General features: G+C 35.1%; 1 protein-coding gene across 4 annotated transcripts in view; it reads right to left on the reverse strand.

Moving 5' to 3' along the window:
• The window catches only part of LOC137769513 (putative uncharacterized protein C6orf183), a 43998-nt gene that overhangs the window by 14856 nt on the left and 11607 nt on the right, over positions 1-17535 (reverse strand). The window lies entirely within an intron of this gene.

Genomic DNA, 17535 nt, shown 5'->3' on the forward strand with positions numbered 1-17535 from the left:
TGAAAAAAAGAGAGAACAAAATTTGTGGCCGACTTCCTCAGTGACCATTAACCAGCGCATGGGACTTTGTCTATCATTGTCCAAGCAATCATGTCAGTTTTGTCGAAATGTATGCTTTTGTAATTTGGAGAAACAGCTGGACCAGACTGCTGTCATTTATGAGTTAATTACCATTTGGTAAATAGTAGAGAAAACATAACATAGGTTAGAATATCCATTGACCATCTTTGTTCAGCCCAGCTCACCTTTAGAAACATCTCTGTTCCAGCTTTGACTGTGAGGGTTTATTAAATGAGTTTGCATCCACCCTGCCTGACTTCTGTAGTCTTCATAAAGGCTGTAAAGGTGATTACACACTAAATGTTATGAGTGGTGGTTACTGCTTTCTAATATCACTTCAGCTGGAACAAACAATAGATGTGCACAGGATCCCTCTGCTTGCCTAAAGTGTATCTCCATAAGCCTTTTTGAAGGTATGAGCTTCTGACCAGGGGTAACAGACTGAGGGTGCAGGTCTATGTTGCACAATCATGATCCATGTACTTTTGGGTTTGGAAGAAAATCACGCTTACACATTTGAATGTGTTTTCTTAATTCTGAATGCTGATATTTGTCATATAGCTTTTACAATGAAATAAAATAGTTGATAACCACCTCCTACCCCCACTGCCACCCCAGTTCACAGCCTGTCAGATTCAACACAACTGTTTGCTAAGTACTTAGTGTCAATAGTTCAATGAACAACATACATTAACTTCATGACCCAGAATGAGACCCACAAATTGCAGGAGATTCAGTAGATGATGTGTTTCTTGTGCTACTGCTGCCCTCATCTGTCCTGGACAAGAAGGGGTAAAGTCACAAGAAGGGGTAAAATATTTAAACTTTCCTTTTTTCCTTTGACATTTCTTTTCATTTTCAGAGGTGTTTCATTTTCTCAAGTTACTCTGCTGCCTTTTCAACAAATAGGAAAGATGTAGAGATGTTTTGTGTAGAGGCTACCTTTGGGAGCCTATTCATTCTTTTTATAAATATTAAAAATGGAAATGAGCATTGTGTTCAGTCTAGGTTGTGAACCTGCAGAGTTATAAATCTGTCATGTTTGGCACGCTGCTGGAGCTCAATAAAATGCACTGTTGTTGTTCTCAGCAAAAGTAAAATGTTGTTATGAAAAATATTTGCCACTTGGCAGTGTCCTTTCAAGTTGGGCAAACAGTTAAACAGCTGCCTTAACAGCTGCATTCCAACCAGCAGCCAAGAGGGGCAGCAACACAGACTGACATTTTTCTCCCAGAGGATGGATTTTCTGCCCTTATTTCCTGATCACTTTCAACACTTCACAGCTCAGAAATGAGAACATTTAATCCTGCATCATTTAGCTTGTTACACAGTCAAGTACAGTATTCACAAAATTAACATAAGGAGAGGCTGGTCTTTGCCAACTGTCCATGAAATGCATCCAACCCAGAGGAATCCATGCCTGCTGAGCCCTCATGGCTAGTGTTAAAGAGACAAACAACTGTTTATTTATTTATTTTTAACGTTTTTATTGGAGTATAATTGCTTTACAATGGTGTGTTAGTTTCTGCTTTATAACAAAGTGGATCAGTTATACATATACATATATCCCCATATCTCTTCCCTCTTACGTCTCCCTCCCTCCCACCCTCCCTATCCCACCCATCTAGCTGGTCACAATGCACCGAGCTGGTCTCCCTGTGCTATGAGACTGCTTCCCACTAGCTATCTATTTTACATTTGGTAGTGTATATATGTCCATATATACACTACCACTCTCTCACTTTGTCCCAGCTTACCCTTCCCCCTCCCCGTGTCCTCAAGTCCATTCTCTAGTAGGTCTGCGTCTTTATTCCCATCTTGCCCCTAGGTTCTTCGTGACCATTTTTTTTTTTTTTTTTTTTTAGATTCCATATATATGTGTTAGCATACGGTATTTGTTTTTCTCTTTCTGACTTACTTCACTCTGTATGACAGACTCTAGGTCCACAACAGTTTATTTTGGGAGGGGGAAAGATGGGTTCCATTTATTGAGCACCTACTCTGCGTGAGACAGGCACTGGGCCCTCATTTAACGTCTCAGAAAAGAGATTCTCAAGAATTGTTTCAATAGTGTCTTTTAAAAAATAAATACATTTAATTAACTATCGACTATAAACAAACAAACCAAAACCCCCCCTTTTTTTAAAGTGGGTTTAAAAAGTGGTACAATCTAAGCTCTAAGGAAAAGATGGTAAGATTAGCTTGAGTAGGGTTTGAGGGTGTTTAATAGGTAAAGTGGGCTTCAATGGGGTTAAAGCAGGAATGTTTAGAAGAGAAATAATGAAAAACTTTAGAGTCTTACAGGGAAATGTATAATGCATGTCAAAAACTTCAAAGTGACTACCAAAAGAACGGAAATGCAACACAGAGCTTCCCAAACAAGCAGGGGTGAGGGATAGGAAATGGGCCTTTTAAATCCAATAGAAGGCAGGAAAAGAGAAAAAAGGAAACAAAAAGAAGTATGGTAGAAAATAAGTTCAAATATATCAGTAACTATAATAAATGTAAATGGATAAAGCCCATCTATCAAAACACATAAATTAGCACAGTTCTGAACATTTTTAAAACCCCTAAAATTTGGTAATGTGATGGGTACCAAAATAAAACAATGATTCTTATTCTAGCAAATGCTAGAATAGAATTTAAACTGTAAGCAAACTGGCCCTGTATCACCATGGGGCAATTCAATCTTCTTCACAAAGATCTGCAAGGTACTCCATAACTTCCCTGGGTAAACCATTTTTGATGCTTGGTCATCTTTGATCATCAACATGTTCTTCCTGTGTACAAATGAAATTTCTCCTGTTACACATTATATACCATCTTCTGGATCAGTAGGAGTAAGACTAACTGTTTTAACAAAAAGACACAGTCATCAGTGGCTTAAAGAAAAAAATTGTTTAAATGTGTCTAATGTAATGTGTTTGGTAAATGTGTGTAAACTGTCTGTTCCTCTTGGACATTCAAGGACCCTGTTTCCTTCCAAGTCAGTTCCACCATCCCCTAGGCATTTTTCAGACAAACACATTAGTGTTTTCTCTTCAGTGTGGCTACAGAACATGACCTTTAGTTGGGTGAGGGGACACACAAGACATATATTTGATGTTCTGAATTGGATAACCTGCATCTACTTCTAGTTTACCGAGAGCTTTGTTTTGTTTTTCTTGAATGGGTATTGAATTGTGTCAGTTGCTTTTTCAGCATCTATTGAGGTAGCCATGTGATTTTCCTCATTTATTTTTTTAATGTGGTGAATTTCACAGATTTTCTGTTGTTAATACAAAACTGCTTTCTTGGAATAAATCCCACTTGGCAATGATCTGTTATCTTTTTTTTTTTTTTTAAAGAAAAATGGACTCATTTTGCTACTATGTTGTTTAGGATTTTTGCATTTATGTTCATGAGAACAATTGGCCTGTCATTTTCTTAAAATGTTCATGTCAGGTTTTGGTATCAAGATTATACTACCCTCTTAAAAAAATGTTGTGAACTGTTCCTTTCTCCTCTATATTCCGAGAAAGTTTAAGGTTGGTATTATTTCTTCCTTAAATATTTGGAATAATTCATCTGTGAAACATCTCAGCCTGAAATTTTCTTTATGGGAGGGTTTTAAATTACAGATCCAAAATTTTTAACAGATTATGATTATTCACATTTTTGTTTCTTTTTTTTATTCATTTTAATACATTTTTTAAAAGAGCATTTCATCTAAGTTGATCTTTTTTGGTGCAAGGTTATTCATAATACCCTTTTATATTACATTTTTAACAGCTATGTTGAGATATAATTAATACACCATACAATTAACCTGCTTAAAGTGAACAATTCAATGATTTTTAGTGTATTCACAGTGGTGCAACTATCACCACAATTCATTTTAGAACATTTTCATCACCCAAAAAAGAAACCCCATATCCATTAGCAGTCACTCCCCATTTTTCTCTAAGCCACCCCACCCCCCAGCAGTAGGCAACCACTAACTTACTTTCTATCTCTATAGATTTGCCCATTCTGGAAACTTTATATAAATGGAATCATATAATACATGGTCTTTTGTGACTGGCTTCTTTTATTTCCCATAATGTTTTCAAAGTTCATCCACGTTTTAGCATGTATCAGTATACCAGTCCTTTTTTATGGCTGTATATTATTCCATTATATGGTTATAATACCACTTTTGTTTACTGGTTCATCAGTTGGTGGAAATTTGGGTTGTTTCCAGTTTTTGGCTATTACAAATAATGTTGCTATAAATATCCAAGTCAAAGTTTTCGCCAGACTCTTTTCCAAAGCAGGGGCACCATTTTATAATCCCATCAGCATTGTAGGAGGGTTTTAATTTCTCTACATCCTTGTCAACACTTGCCATCTTTCTTTTTTATTTTAGCCATTCCAGTGGATGTGAAGTTGTATCTCACTGTGGTTTTGACTTGCATTTCCTTAATGGCTAATGATGTTGAGTATCTTTTCATGTACTTATTGGTCATTGGTATATCTTCTTTGGAGAAATGTCTATTCAGATTCTTTGTCCATTTTTAAATTGAGTTTTTTGGTTCTTTATTGATGAGTTGTAAGTGTTCTTCACATATTCTAGATACATGTTCTTTATCAGATATGTGATTTGCAAATATTTTCTCCCATTCTGTGGGTCATCTTCTCACTTTCTTGATGTTGCCCGTTGAAGCCCTTTACCTTTTTTTTTAACATCTTTATTGGAGTATAATTGCTTTACAATGGTGTGTTAGTTTCTGCTGTATAACAAAGTGAATCAGCTATACATATATCCCCATATCTCTTCCCTCTTGCGTCTCCGTCCCACACCCCCATCCCACCCCTCTAGGCGGACACAAAGCACTGAGCTGATCTCCCTGTGCTATGCGGCTGCTTCCCACTAGCTAGCTATTTTACATTTGGTAGTGTATATATGTCCATATATACACTACCACTCTCTCACTTCGTCCCAGCTTACACTTCCCCCTCCCCATGTCCTCAAGTCCATTCTCTACGTCTGTGTCTTTATTCCTGTCCTGCCCCCAGGTTCTTCAGAACCACTTTTTTTTTTTTTTTAGATTCCATATATATGTGTTAGCATAAGGTATTTGTTTTTCTCTTTCTGACTTACTTCACTCTGTATGACAGTCTCTAGGTCCATCAACCTCACTACAAATAACTCAGTTTTGTTTCTTTTTATGGCTGAGTAATATCCCATTGTATATATGTGCCACATCTTCTTTATCCATTCATCTGTCGATGGACACTTAGGTTGCTTCCATGTCCTGGCTATTGTAAATAGTGCTGCAATGAACATTGTGGTACATGACTCTCTTTGAATTATGATTTTCTCAGGGTATATGCCCACTAGTGGGATTGCTGAGTCATATGGTAGTTCTATTTTTAGTTTTTTAAGGAACCTCCATACTGTTCTCCATAGTGGCTGTATCAATTTACATTCCCACCAACAGGGCAAGAAGGTTCCCTTTTCTCCACACCCTCTCCAGCATTTATTGTTTGTAGATTTTTTGATGATGGCCATTCTGACCAGTGTGAGGTGATACCTCATTATAGTTTTGATTTGCAATTCTCTAATAATTAGTGATGTTGAGCATCCTTTCATGTGTTTGTTGGCAATCTATCTTCTTTGGAGAAATGTCTATTTAGGTCTTCTGCCCATTTTTGGATTGGGTTGTTTGTTTTTTTGATATTGAGCTGCATGAGCTGCTTGTAAGTTTTGGAGATTAATCCTTTGTCAGTTGCTTCATTTGCAAATATTTTCTCCCATTCTGAGGGTTGTCTTTTCGTCTTGTTTATGGTTTCCTTTGCTGTGCAAAAGCTTTTTAGTTTCATTACGTCCCATTTGTTTATTTTTGTTTTTATTTCCATTTCTCTAGGAGGTGGGTCAAAAAGGATCTTGCTGTGATTTATGTCATAGAGTATTCTGCCTGTGTTTTCCTCTAAGAGTTTTATAGTGTCTGGTGTTACATTTAGGTCTTTAATCCATTTTGAGTTTATTTTTGTGTATGGTGTTAGGGAGTATTTGAAGCCGTTTATCTCTTTTTTTTAAAAATTTTATTTTATTTTTTATACAGCAGGTTCTTATTAGTTATCTATTTTATACGTATTAGTGTATACATGTCAATCCCAATCTCCCAATTCATCCCACCACCACCACCCCCCCGCCACTTTTCCCCCTTGGTGTCCATACGTTTGCGCAGCCCTTTATCTTTTTAATGTCTATGGGATGTATACTGCTGTCTTCTTTTACATTCCTGATACTGATAATTTCTGTACTTGCTATTTTATCTTGATCAGTCTTATTAGGGATTTAATAATTTTATTAAACTTTTCAAATGACCCATATTTAGTTTTATTGTGTCTACTGTCTGCCTTCTCTTTCATTGATTTCTGCTCATTTATTATTCTATTATTGATATTTATTTATATAATTTATTATACAAATTGAGCTATACCTTTGAATTATTTATAATTTATTATTTACATATTTATTATTTATTAAGTCATTTATTATACCATTTATTTTACTATCTTAAATTTAATTTGCTCTTCTTTTTCTAGCACTTGAGATGGAAGTTTAGATCATTAATTTTTTACCTGTCTTCTAAGATATGCATTTAAAGCTATAAACTTCCTTCTAAGCATTATTTTAGCTGCATTACCATTTTGATGTTGTGTTTTCATTATTTATCATTTAAATGCTTTCTAGTTTCCATTGTGATTTCTTCTTTGACCTATAAGTTGTTTAGAAGTGGTTCTATATTTCTGTTATTAATTTCTAGTGTGATTGCACTGTGTTCTGAGAACGGACCCTGCATGACTTCAATTTTTAAAAATATTTTAAACTGCTTTATGGCCCAACATATGATCTATTTTGGTAAATGTTCCAAATACTCTTGAAAAGAATATATATTTGCTATTGTTGGGAATAGTGTTCTATTAGGTTAATTAGATCACATTTGTTCTTAATCTTTTATATCTGATTTATTGGTCTGATTTTTATGAGAAATTGAGACAGGTATATTAAAATCTTTGATAATAATTATGGATTTGTCTATTTCTTCATTTAGTTCTGACATTTTAGTTTTATATATTTGAAGCTATATTATGGCTGTATACAAATAGGATTGTAAATTTTTTTTCATTGAATTGAAACTTATCATTATGACATGTCCCTCTTCATCTCTAGTAATATTTCTTCAAGTCAAACTTACAAATTAGTAATATAGTCACAGAAGTTTTTTTTGTTTTGTTTTGTTTTTGTTTTGGGGGTTAGTATTTACATGGTATATCTTTTTAATCCTTTAAAACTATCTGTGTCTTTTTGTCTCTTCAGTCCAGTCTGAAAATCTTTGTCTTTTAATTGGAGCATTGAGTTCATTTACATTTAATGTGATTCCTGTTACAGATGGGTTTAAGTGCACAATCTTACTATGTATTTTACTATGTATTTTATTCATTTTATTTATTTTTCTATTCGTCCTGACTATTTTTTGTTCCTTTATTCTTCCCTTCCTTCATTACTCTGGATTAATCAAGTATTTTTATTATTCTGTTTTGTCTCTTCTATTAGGTTTTTAATTATACCCGTTTTCTTTTGGTAGTTACCTATAGTTCTCAAATTTTAGTGTGCATCAGAATCACCTAAAGGACTTCTTCAAACATAGACTTCTGGGCCTCACCTCCAAAGTTTCTGATTTAGTAGGTCTGGGGGAGACCTGGAAATTTTCACTTCTAACAAATTCCCAGATGATGCTTATGCTGCTAAGTCAAAAGGCCACACTTTGATAGTTACTCCTCTAGATTCCAATATATACTCTTGACTTATTACAGCCTACCTTAAGCTAGTAATTTTTGTTTTCATGGTGTCTTCCACTCTAAAGCTAGCAATTTTTTTTTTACAGTCTTTTACTATCCAAATAAAAATCTTACAATGATTTAAGTCCACATAACTCCTTCCTACAATTCATGCAACTGTTTATTTTACTTCTACATATAAACTCCACAATATTTTTATTTTTGCTACTTTGAAAGTCAATTAAAATTTTTTTACCCATATATTTATCTTTCCTGCTGCTCTTCTTTCCTGAAGATCTGTGCTTCCATTTGAGCTCATTTTCCTTTAGCCTGAAGAACTTCCTTTCATATTTTTCATAGTGTGGGTCTGCTCCTGATGGATCCTCTCAGCTTTCATTTGTCTGAATAAATCTTTATTTCTACTATGATCTCTAAAGGTATTTTAATTGTACATAAAATTGAGAGCCTTTTTTTTTTCTTTTAGCACTTTAAATATCTCCTGGCTTCCGTAATTTCAGTAAAATAGTCATCTGCCCTACTGTTGCTTTTTGAAAAAGTAAAGTGCCTGTTTTCTCTTGCTGCTTTTAAGATTTTATCTTTGTCAGCAGTTCAACTATGATATACTTAATTATGGTTTCCTTTGTATATATTCTTGTTGTGTATTGAGGTTCACTGAGCTTCTTTAATGTTTGGAATGATGTCTATCATCAATTTTTGAAATTTCTTGACTATTATCTCTGCCTATATTGCTTCTGTCCCATTCTCTAATTCTCGTCCTTCTATGACTCTAATTAAATATATATTTGATTGCTTCACTGTATTCCACATGTCTCTTATACTAAGTTTTATTCTTTCCATTCTTTTTGTCTCTGTGCTTCAGTTTTGGGTACTATCAACTTATCTGACCTCAAGTTCACTAACTCTTTTTGCTCAGTCTAAGCTATTGCTAAAACTGCACAATGAATTCTCAATTTTAGCTGTTGTATTTTTTAATCTATAATGTATATTTAATTATTTTTATAGATTCCAGTTCTGTCAAAATTATCCATCATTTTATCCATTTTGTCCATCTTTTCCTTTGCTCCCCTGCACACGCACACACACACACACACACACACACACACACACACACATATATATATATAAACAATTATTTTAAAGTCCCAGCCTGCTAGTTCCAATATCTGGATCATCTATGGGTTTGCTTTTATTACCTGCTTTTTCTCTTATCACTCACATTTTCCTGCCACTTTTCAAGCCTTATAATTTATTATATGCCATATTTGGGGTATAAAATGAACACATGGGACTTGTAATGATGTTATTTTCCCTCATAAAGGTTCTCCCTTTCCTCTGTTAGATGCATAATTTGAAGGGTTGATCACCTTAATCCCATCAGGAACTGAACTAGATTGGGGCTGGATTCTGGTTTTAGTTAGACTCAGTCTACCTCGTTTGTCATTTTTCCTCAGGTGTGGCTCACCTGGACTTTTGATCAATAGCTTGGAAGGTCTCTTTCCTTTCAGCCCTGAAACACTATGGGAGATTCAGTCTGCCTTTGGAGGTTTTAATTTAGCTCATTAGCCTCTCGCCTCATTTAGCTTTAAAATCTGGCAAATGTCTTGAGAGGAAAACTCATCAAGCATTTCTTGCTGACTTCCTGTCTCTGGTGGGAGTTTGTCTCCTAAGCACTGTGGACAGATTTCACTATGACTTTGCAATCCAGCTTCCTTCTTGGGTATGGCCTTCTGAGACTTTTGACTGACAGCTGGGCTTTTCCCTTTCTTCTCATCCCTGAAATTCTGTCCTTCAAAAGTTTTGAGCTTAGCCTCCCATCCCATCAAGTTCAATATCTGGCAAAAACTTGAGGGACTGTTTGATGCAGTCTCTTTCTCTAGCAGGAATTTATCTCTTCACCATGAGACTGCAGATCTTATTCTGCCTTTCTTGGCCAGTTCTCCAGTTTCTTTTATACTCTAGCATTCAGCAAATGTCCAGTGGTATTTTTCAGAATTTAAATTCAAATCTCTCATGCCTGCATCCATGGCCTTCAAAAACTCCCCTGGCTTTTCTTTGTCCCAGTAGAGTCCTCATGCCAAAAACAGAGTCACTGTGACCAGAATTGGTAAATGTTCTAAGGAATAAAATAGCCAGGGATTGTCAAGTGACCTAGGAGGGTTCTTCCCTTTCTGGAATTTTAATTCTTCTAGTCTTCATTGTGTCTATAGCTTTCCAATGACTTTAAACATATGACTTTGTAATTTATCATTTTAGCGGGAGCGTGGCTTTTCTACTAAATCTTACCTGAAGTAGAAGTCTCAATACTTACTTGAGAGTACTACATAAATGTATTCTCATATTTTCTACTCTATTTCATTAAAAACAAACCTTTAGTCACAACCCACTAGTAATCAATGTTAAGATCCACTAATGGATCATAATCTGCATTTTGAGAAAAACTGCTCTAATAGATCTCTAGGAAAAACCAAGGTGCCTGGCTGTTTGGAAGAGGTCATCTAACGGATATGGATTAAATGGACCTCAATCCTCTTAGTATTATATAAATTCTTGAAGTATATAATTCTGCATGCATTTTTCTATGAGGTATGACAAGGTCAGCTTTTGCATACAATTTACCTTCTCACTGGAATACCCTGGCAGATTTAATTTTGTTATACTCCTTCTCCAGGATTTTTTGTCAGGCAAGATCAAATTCTTATGATTTGTCTTAGTCATTTGTATATTAACCCTATACATTCTAAGTTTCCATTATTTTGTCCACAAAGATATGACAATTTCTTTCAAGAAAAAAGACAAAATATCCCTCATATCCAAAGCACCTTCCCTCAAACTTTGACTTTCCCCTCTGTACTGTTATGTCTTTTACCTTAAGTAATAATAAACTACCTCAGTATTTGTTCATGGAAGGATTTGTAACTACCAAGGACCAAAGGAAGCATGTGTGGAAGCAAAACTGACACAATGCTTTGCTGCCATTATCAGTAAGTGTGTACATCATAATAAGAAAATAAAACAACTTGTACCCTGAAAGAAATAAAATAAGCAACCAAAAACAGGGTCACTGTGCCTAGTTCACTTTCCCAAAACAAAAGAATCCTTAGGTTTTGTTTATAAGTACTGACTGCCTAATAAAAGCAACTTGATCACCAAGTTTTTGCAATGTTGATAGTTGAAGATCTGTGATAACCTTTGTGGCTACGACAACTGTGTGAGAAAATTTCTGTCTTTTCTACCATGGACTGCATAACTACAAACTTGGTAATGTTGGTAATTTTGTGGGGTTTTCCCCCCATTTTTTGTATTTTTTTATTTGATGAACCAATTCTTTTTAAAACTTGGAGTTTCTTGCAAACTTTTCTTGGAAGTAAACTTTTCTAAATGCTTTGTGTCTGACTATTCTTTTGACAATTCTAGAGATTCCACCAAGATTTTCTGTATTTATCTACCAGAGGTGTATTCACCAGCCAGAGCCAAGTAAACTGCATTGTCCATGAGGAGCAACTCAAGAGCTCTTTGAGGTGTATCTTTTTCTAGTCTTAGGGTGAATCTCCTGTGGCAATAGTTTCTGTTGTTGTTGTTTTTAATTAAAGTATAGTTGATTTACTATATTGTGTTACTTTCAGGTGTGCAGCACAGTGATTCAGTTATACATATACATATACATATTTTCAATTCTTTTCCATTATAGGTTATTGCAAGATACTGAATATATTAGTTCCCTTTGCTATACAGTAAATCTTTGTTGTTTATCTATTTTATATATGGTAGTGTGTATCTGTTAATCTTATACTCCTAATTTATCCTCCCCCCTTCCCCTTTAGTAACTGTAAGTTTGCTTTCTATGTCTGTTTCTTTCTGTTTAGTAAATAGGCTAATTTGTGTCATATTTTAGATTCCACATATAAGTGATATCATATTTGTCCTTCTCTGTCTTACTCCACTTAGTATGATAATCTCTAGGTTCATCCATGTTGCTGCAAATGGCATTATTTCATTCTTTTTTATGGCTGAGTAATATTGTATATATATATACCACAACTTCTTTATGCATTCCTCTGTCAATGGACGTTTAGGTTGCTTCCTTGTCTTGGCTATTATAAATAGTGCTATGAACATTGGGGTGCATGTATCTTTTTGAATTAGAGTTTTCATCTTTTCTGGATATATGCCCAGGAGTAGGATTGCTGGAACATACAGTAACTCTATTTTTAGTTTTTAAAGAACACTCCATACAGTTCTCCATAGTGGCTGCCCCAATTTACATTTCCACCAGCAGTGTAGGAGGGTTCCCTATTTTCCATACCCTATCCAGCATTCATTATTTATAGACTTTTTGATGATGGCCACTCTGACTGGTGTGAGGTGATACTTCATTGCAGTTTTGATTTGGATTTCTCTAGTAATTAGTGAGGTGAGCATCTTTTTGTGTGCCTGTTGGCCATCTGTATTTCTTTGCAGAAATGTCTCTTTAGGTCTTCTGCCCCTTTTTTGATTGGGTTGCTTTTTTTTTGATATTGAGCTGTATGAACCATTTGTTTATTTTGGAAATTGAGCCCATGTCAGTGGCTTCATTTGCAAATATTTTCTCCCAGTCCACAGGTGGTCTTTTCGTTTTATTTATGGTTTCCTTTGAAGTGTAAAAGCTTATCAGTTTGATTATGTCCCATTTGCTTATTTTTGCTTTTATTTCTTTTGCTTGGGAGACTGATCTAAGGAAACATTGGTCCAGGGACTCCTGTGGTGGTCCAGTGGTAAAGAATCTGCCTTATAATGCAGGGATGCGGGTTCAATCCTTAGTCAGGGAACTAAGATCTCACATCCCGCACACCACAACTACTGAGCTCACGCGCCTCAACTAGAGAGCCCACGTGTGCTGGAGCCCACGCACCACAACTAGAGAGAGAAAATCCGCATGCCACAACTAGAGAGAAGCCCGCGCGCCGCAAAAAGTCCCGTGTGCCGCAACTAAAACCCAACACAGCGAAAATAAATAACATAAATAAATAAATAAATAAAAAGAGGGCTTCCCTGGTGGCGCAGTGGTTAAGAATCCACCTGCCAATGCAGGGGACATGGGTTCAAGCCCTGGTCCAGGAAAATCCCACATGCTGCGGAGCAACAAAGCCCGTGCGCCACAACTACTGAACCTGCGCTCTAGAGCCCGCAAGCCACAATTACTGAACCCGCGTGCCATAACTACTGAAGCCTGCGTGCCTAGAGCCTGTGCTCCACAACAAGAGAAGGCACTGCAATGAGAAGCCTGTGCACCTCAACGAAGAGTAGCCCGGGCTTGCTGCAACTAGAGAAAGCCCGCACGCAGCAACAAAGACCCAACACAGCCAAAAATAAATTAAATAAATAAAAGTTTTGAAAAATTTAGGGAAAAAAAAAAAGGAAAACATTGGTACAATTTATGTCAGAGAATGTTTTGCCTATATTCTCTTCCAGGAATTTTATAATGTCATGTCTTATACCTAAGTCTTTAAGCCATTCTGAGTTTATTTTTGTGTATGGCGTGTGGGATTATTCTAACTTCATTGACTTATATACGGCTATCCGCTTTCCCAACACCATTTGAAAGAGACTCTTTCTCCATTGTATATTCTTGCCTCCTTTGTTGAAGATTAATTGACCGTAAGTGTGTGGGTTTATTTCTGGGCTCTCTATTCTGTTCCATTGATCTATATGTCTGTTTTTGTGCCAATACCATGTTGTAGCTTTGTAGTATTGCCTGAAGTCTGGAAGGGTTATGCCTTCAGCTTTGTTCTTTTCGGCAACAGGATTTTAATCTAGTTGATTCTATTTCTTTTTCTGACTCTTTATGTTTGTTTGGTTGTTTCCTGGTTAAGTCTCGTTTTCATGCTGGTTCTAATTTGTACACAACCACTAATTTCTCATTTGGTGGCAGCAATGTTGATAATATAGATTTTAATGTTCTTACTGTCTGATCTTTATGAGGTCTTTATGACAGAATATCTGATTGTATTTTATATTTGTCTTGAGGATTTTGTTATCTTTTGTCATCTGAGATACATCTTCCCTTTGCTTCTGGGTCTTGAGACATTGATTTAGTCAATCTGATAACCAGTTTCAGTAGTAAGTTGGGAAGTTGTTCTTATCATTCCCTACATTACTGATTTATTTTATTGTTGCCTAACCATTGATGATATCCTCTGTGCTGTTTTTCATGTGTGTGACACTCTGAGTTTAAATTAATTAAGAAAAAAATGTTTTTGTGCCCACAGGAATGGAGAGCAGCCACTGGAGATCTGGAGCTGCTACCATCAGCCAATAAATTTTTTGTACTTTGATTACATTTGATCCATCTGTGGCTAATGTTATAAAACTAAGATTGTTGGTTCTTTTTGTATATTTTTTAAAAAGACTCTTTTCCTCTTTGCAAAAGGAAGGCACAGCTTTTAACAATAGTCTGTTTACAATTATAACTTTCTCTCTGAAGCTAAATTTCTCTCTTCCTCAGGATGCTATTTGAGATTAATAGGTCAGAAAAGTTGTCATCTGAACTCACTATATAGGGATGTCTAATTCCAATACCAGATTTACCATCAAAGAGAATATACACAATGGATAAAATTAGAAATTGTTTTCACATGGTTTTAGAGCAAAGGGTAGAGAGAGACTTTAAAGGTTTTGTTTGGTTTGTATAACCATTCTACAAACGAGCCTGAATTTGTGATTGAATAAGAATGATTGCTACTGGCTTGCCTAGAAATTCATGACCACTTCAAGAAATCTAAAAAGCTCTGGGTGCATACCTTTTACCCTCTCTCCTCTCAAAAGAAAATAAGAAAGCATAAATACACAAGTGAGTCAAGTAAAGATGTGAGGAACAGCTTGGTGTCCAAAAACAGGGTGTTAATAAACCTAAAGGTGTGCCCCCAGCTCAACCCACGATCTGATTGAACAGTACTACAAAAATAGCATACACACAAACAGAGAGAAGTCCAGCTATAAACTCTCCAGAGCTCTTTTCATAGCTTTCCCATAAGATTAATATGTTTATCTGTTAAGTGAGGGCATATATTTTCTGAGCACCTTTGCCTATTTCTGGAAGCGGTGGTCCTCAGCTGGGAGTAATTTTGATCCTTTTCTGCTCTGGGGACATTTGGCCATATCTGGATACATTATTGGGTGTCACAATTGTGTTTGTGTATGGGGTTGCTATTGACGCCTAGTGGATAGAGGTCAGGGATGCTAACTATCCTGCAACGCACAGGAGAGCCCTCCCAAACAATAAATTTTCTCCTTAAAATGTCAATAGTGCCAAGGTTGAGAAACCCTGCTCTAAAGAAAAATTAGATTATAAGTCTCTTAAATTTAATTGCATTCCTTTTTTGATTGGCTTACAGAGACTACGAAACACTTTTATAAATTTAAAATAGAGAACTCAAGAATTTTTAGAAAGGGAAGAAAACATCCAACTTTCATTGCTTTAAGTCTGTTGATTCTTAAAAAAATATTTCTCTTAATGAAGCCTATATGCAGAACGAAAAAAAAACCTTTTAGCTATGAGTTAAATTAATTGCCTTGTTTACAGGTTGACAAAACAAGTAATGCAATGTAAATTGACAGAGGAGAGAGAAATATTAATAAACTTTAGTACTTTTAAACTTAATTTGAAGAACTCTTAAAAATTAAGTATAAAAAATAGAAATAGAAAATACGAAGTTCAAAAGTTTGTATTTCTAATCAAGGTGAATCCTTGAACAAATTCAACTAGCTTAATAATGCTGTCTTAAAACAACTATATGTCTCTTTCCTGATCTTATCACAATGTGAATTAAAATGTTAGCATACTAGTATAACTCATGAAAGGCTTGGGTTTGTTTCCACAAACCCAAAAAAACCTAATTAATTAAACTTTATAGAAAGTTTTCTAATTTCTAAACTTTTTTTTTTTTTTTGGCTGCACCTCTCGGCTTGTGGGATCTTAGTTCCCCAACCAGGGTTCAAACCCGAACACTTGGCAGTGAAATGGCTGAGTCCTAACCACTGGACTGCCAAGGAATTCCCTCTAATTCCTAAACTAATATTAAATTGAGTTAATCATTTAATTAATAATCCTTGGATACAAATTACAATATCTAAGCAAGTCATTTGTGGAGAATGAAATAAATACTGGATCAACAAACATAGTTTTAACATACCCCTGGCTTTGCTTTTATACACTGTAAGTGACCATTAATTAATAGGTTGAAAAGATATATATGAGAAACTGAGATATGTTGGTATATTCCTTTTTAAGAAATGTAAAGGAATATTTATGTGTCTGTAAAGAGGTGTATATGCAAAATGATGAAATTTTATTTTAATATCATGGGAAAAGGAAATTGACTTTGTCTTAAAGTAAAATTGTCTGGTTGTGCCAGAATGTTAGCTAGATGTAAATGAATTTATTTATAAGATGAAGGAAAGACTTTGTGAATCCTGCTCTATAAAATATGGAGGGCATCCAAAAGAGTAGAACTAGCATTTGGATTTTCTTTTCTGCTAAATTGACAAATTAATCTTTGAGTATATGTCTACTTGGAACAAAAAGCAGTTAAAAAGTATTTAGTGCCCAAATAGCAGAGGTTTCTTGTATTACCAAAATACTCTTCAGAGCCTAAAATTTTGTGCTTTTGCCATACCTTTGAACTGTTCGTTTAAACGAAAGTTCCTCACCTTTGAAAAAGTTCCCTAATAAGTATCATTACTTGATGCTTAGTTTATTTTAAATATTGCCTGTAACTGTTATTCTTTAATACTTACTCATATCTTTTCTCCTCTGATAACATTTTTTGATATTGCATTTCCCAAATTCAGCCCCCAAATTCAGAATAAACAACTTTTTACTATGTCTTTTATACCAAAGTTGTCTTTGGGGTTTCCTAAACAGCTGCCAGACAGCCAGCCACAAAGGTTTGCTCATTTATCCTATAAAAGGAGTGTTAAAAATGATATGTTCGATATACTCCAGATTATTTCTTAGCTCAAAACTACTGTAAAAGTCATCCTGCTTATCAAGTCCTCAATATGAAAAGAACTTGCAAATCAGTAAGAGGAGTTTAACTTAATTGCCTTTAAGTAAAATGCATTAATATAAAATAAAGATACTTTAGTAATTGTGTAACTTTCAGGTTGGACAGAAATATAGTCATGTCCATCTACAAAAATTGGCACAAAACCTATTTTTAAAAATTAATTTTTTAAAAGAAATATTTTGTTTCCAGTTGACAATCCCAAGATGTTTTATGGGATAAATTAAAAGAACACGGAGACTACTTAATGCCTACTCTGTCCATAATATAGTTTCTCTCTCAAGGTAATTATTAACTAAATCCTCATAAAGTGATTATGTGTTATTTCAGAAAAAAAGGATTTCACTCTTCACTATTCTATCATTGTTGGCTATTACAAATTAACATGAGCCACTGAGTCTTGTCATCCATAGATAGTTTCTGCTTTTTCCTTACATTTGCCTAGTCTTAAGTCCCTATTATGAGCTACACAGACCAGAAATTGAGTCTTCTGGCAGAAACATGAAAATAGTGAAAGCCTCAGTAAAGACTTTTATCATACTCATAACTGTTGACTCTACAGGGAGTAGACTCATGGAAGCAGACTTTTCAGTATAAGCTGATG

Source organism: Eschrichtius robustus, chromosome 9, assembly GCF_028021215.1.
Source record: "Eschrichtius robustus isolate mEscRob2 chromosome 9, mEscRob2.pri, whole genome shotgun sequence".
Classification (NCBI taxonomy): domain Eukaryota; kingdom Metazoa; phylum Chordata; class Mammalia; order Artiodactyla; family Eschrichtiidae; genus Eschrichtius; species Eschrichtius robustus.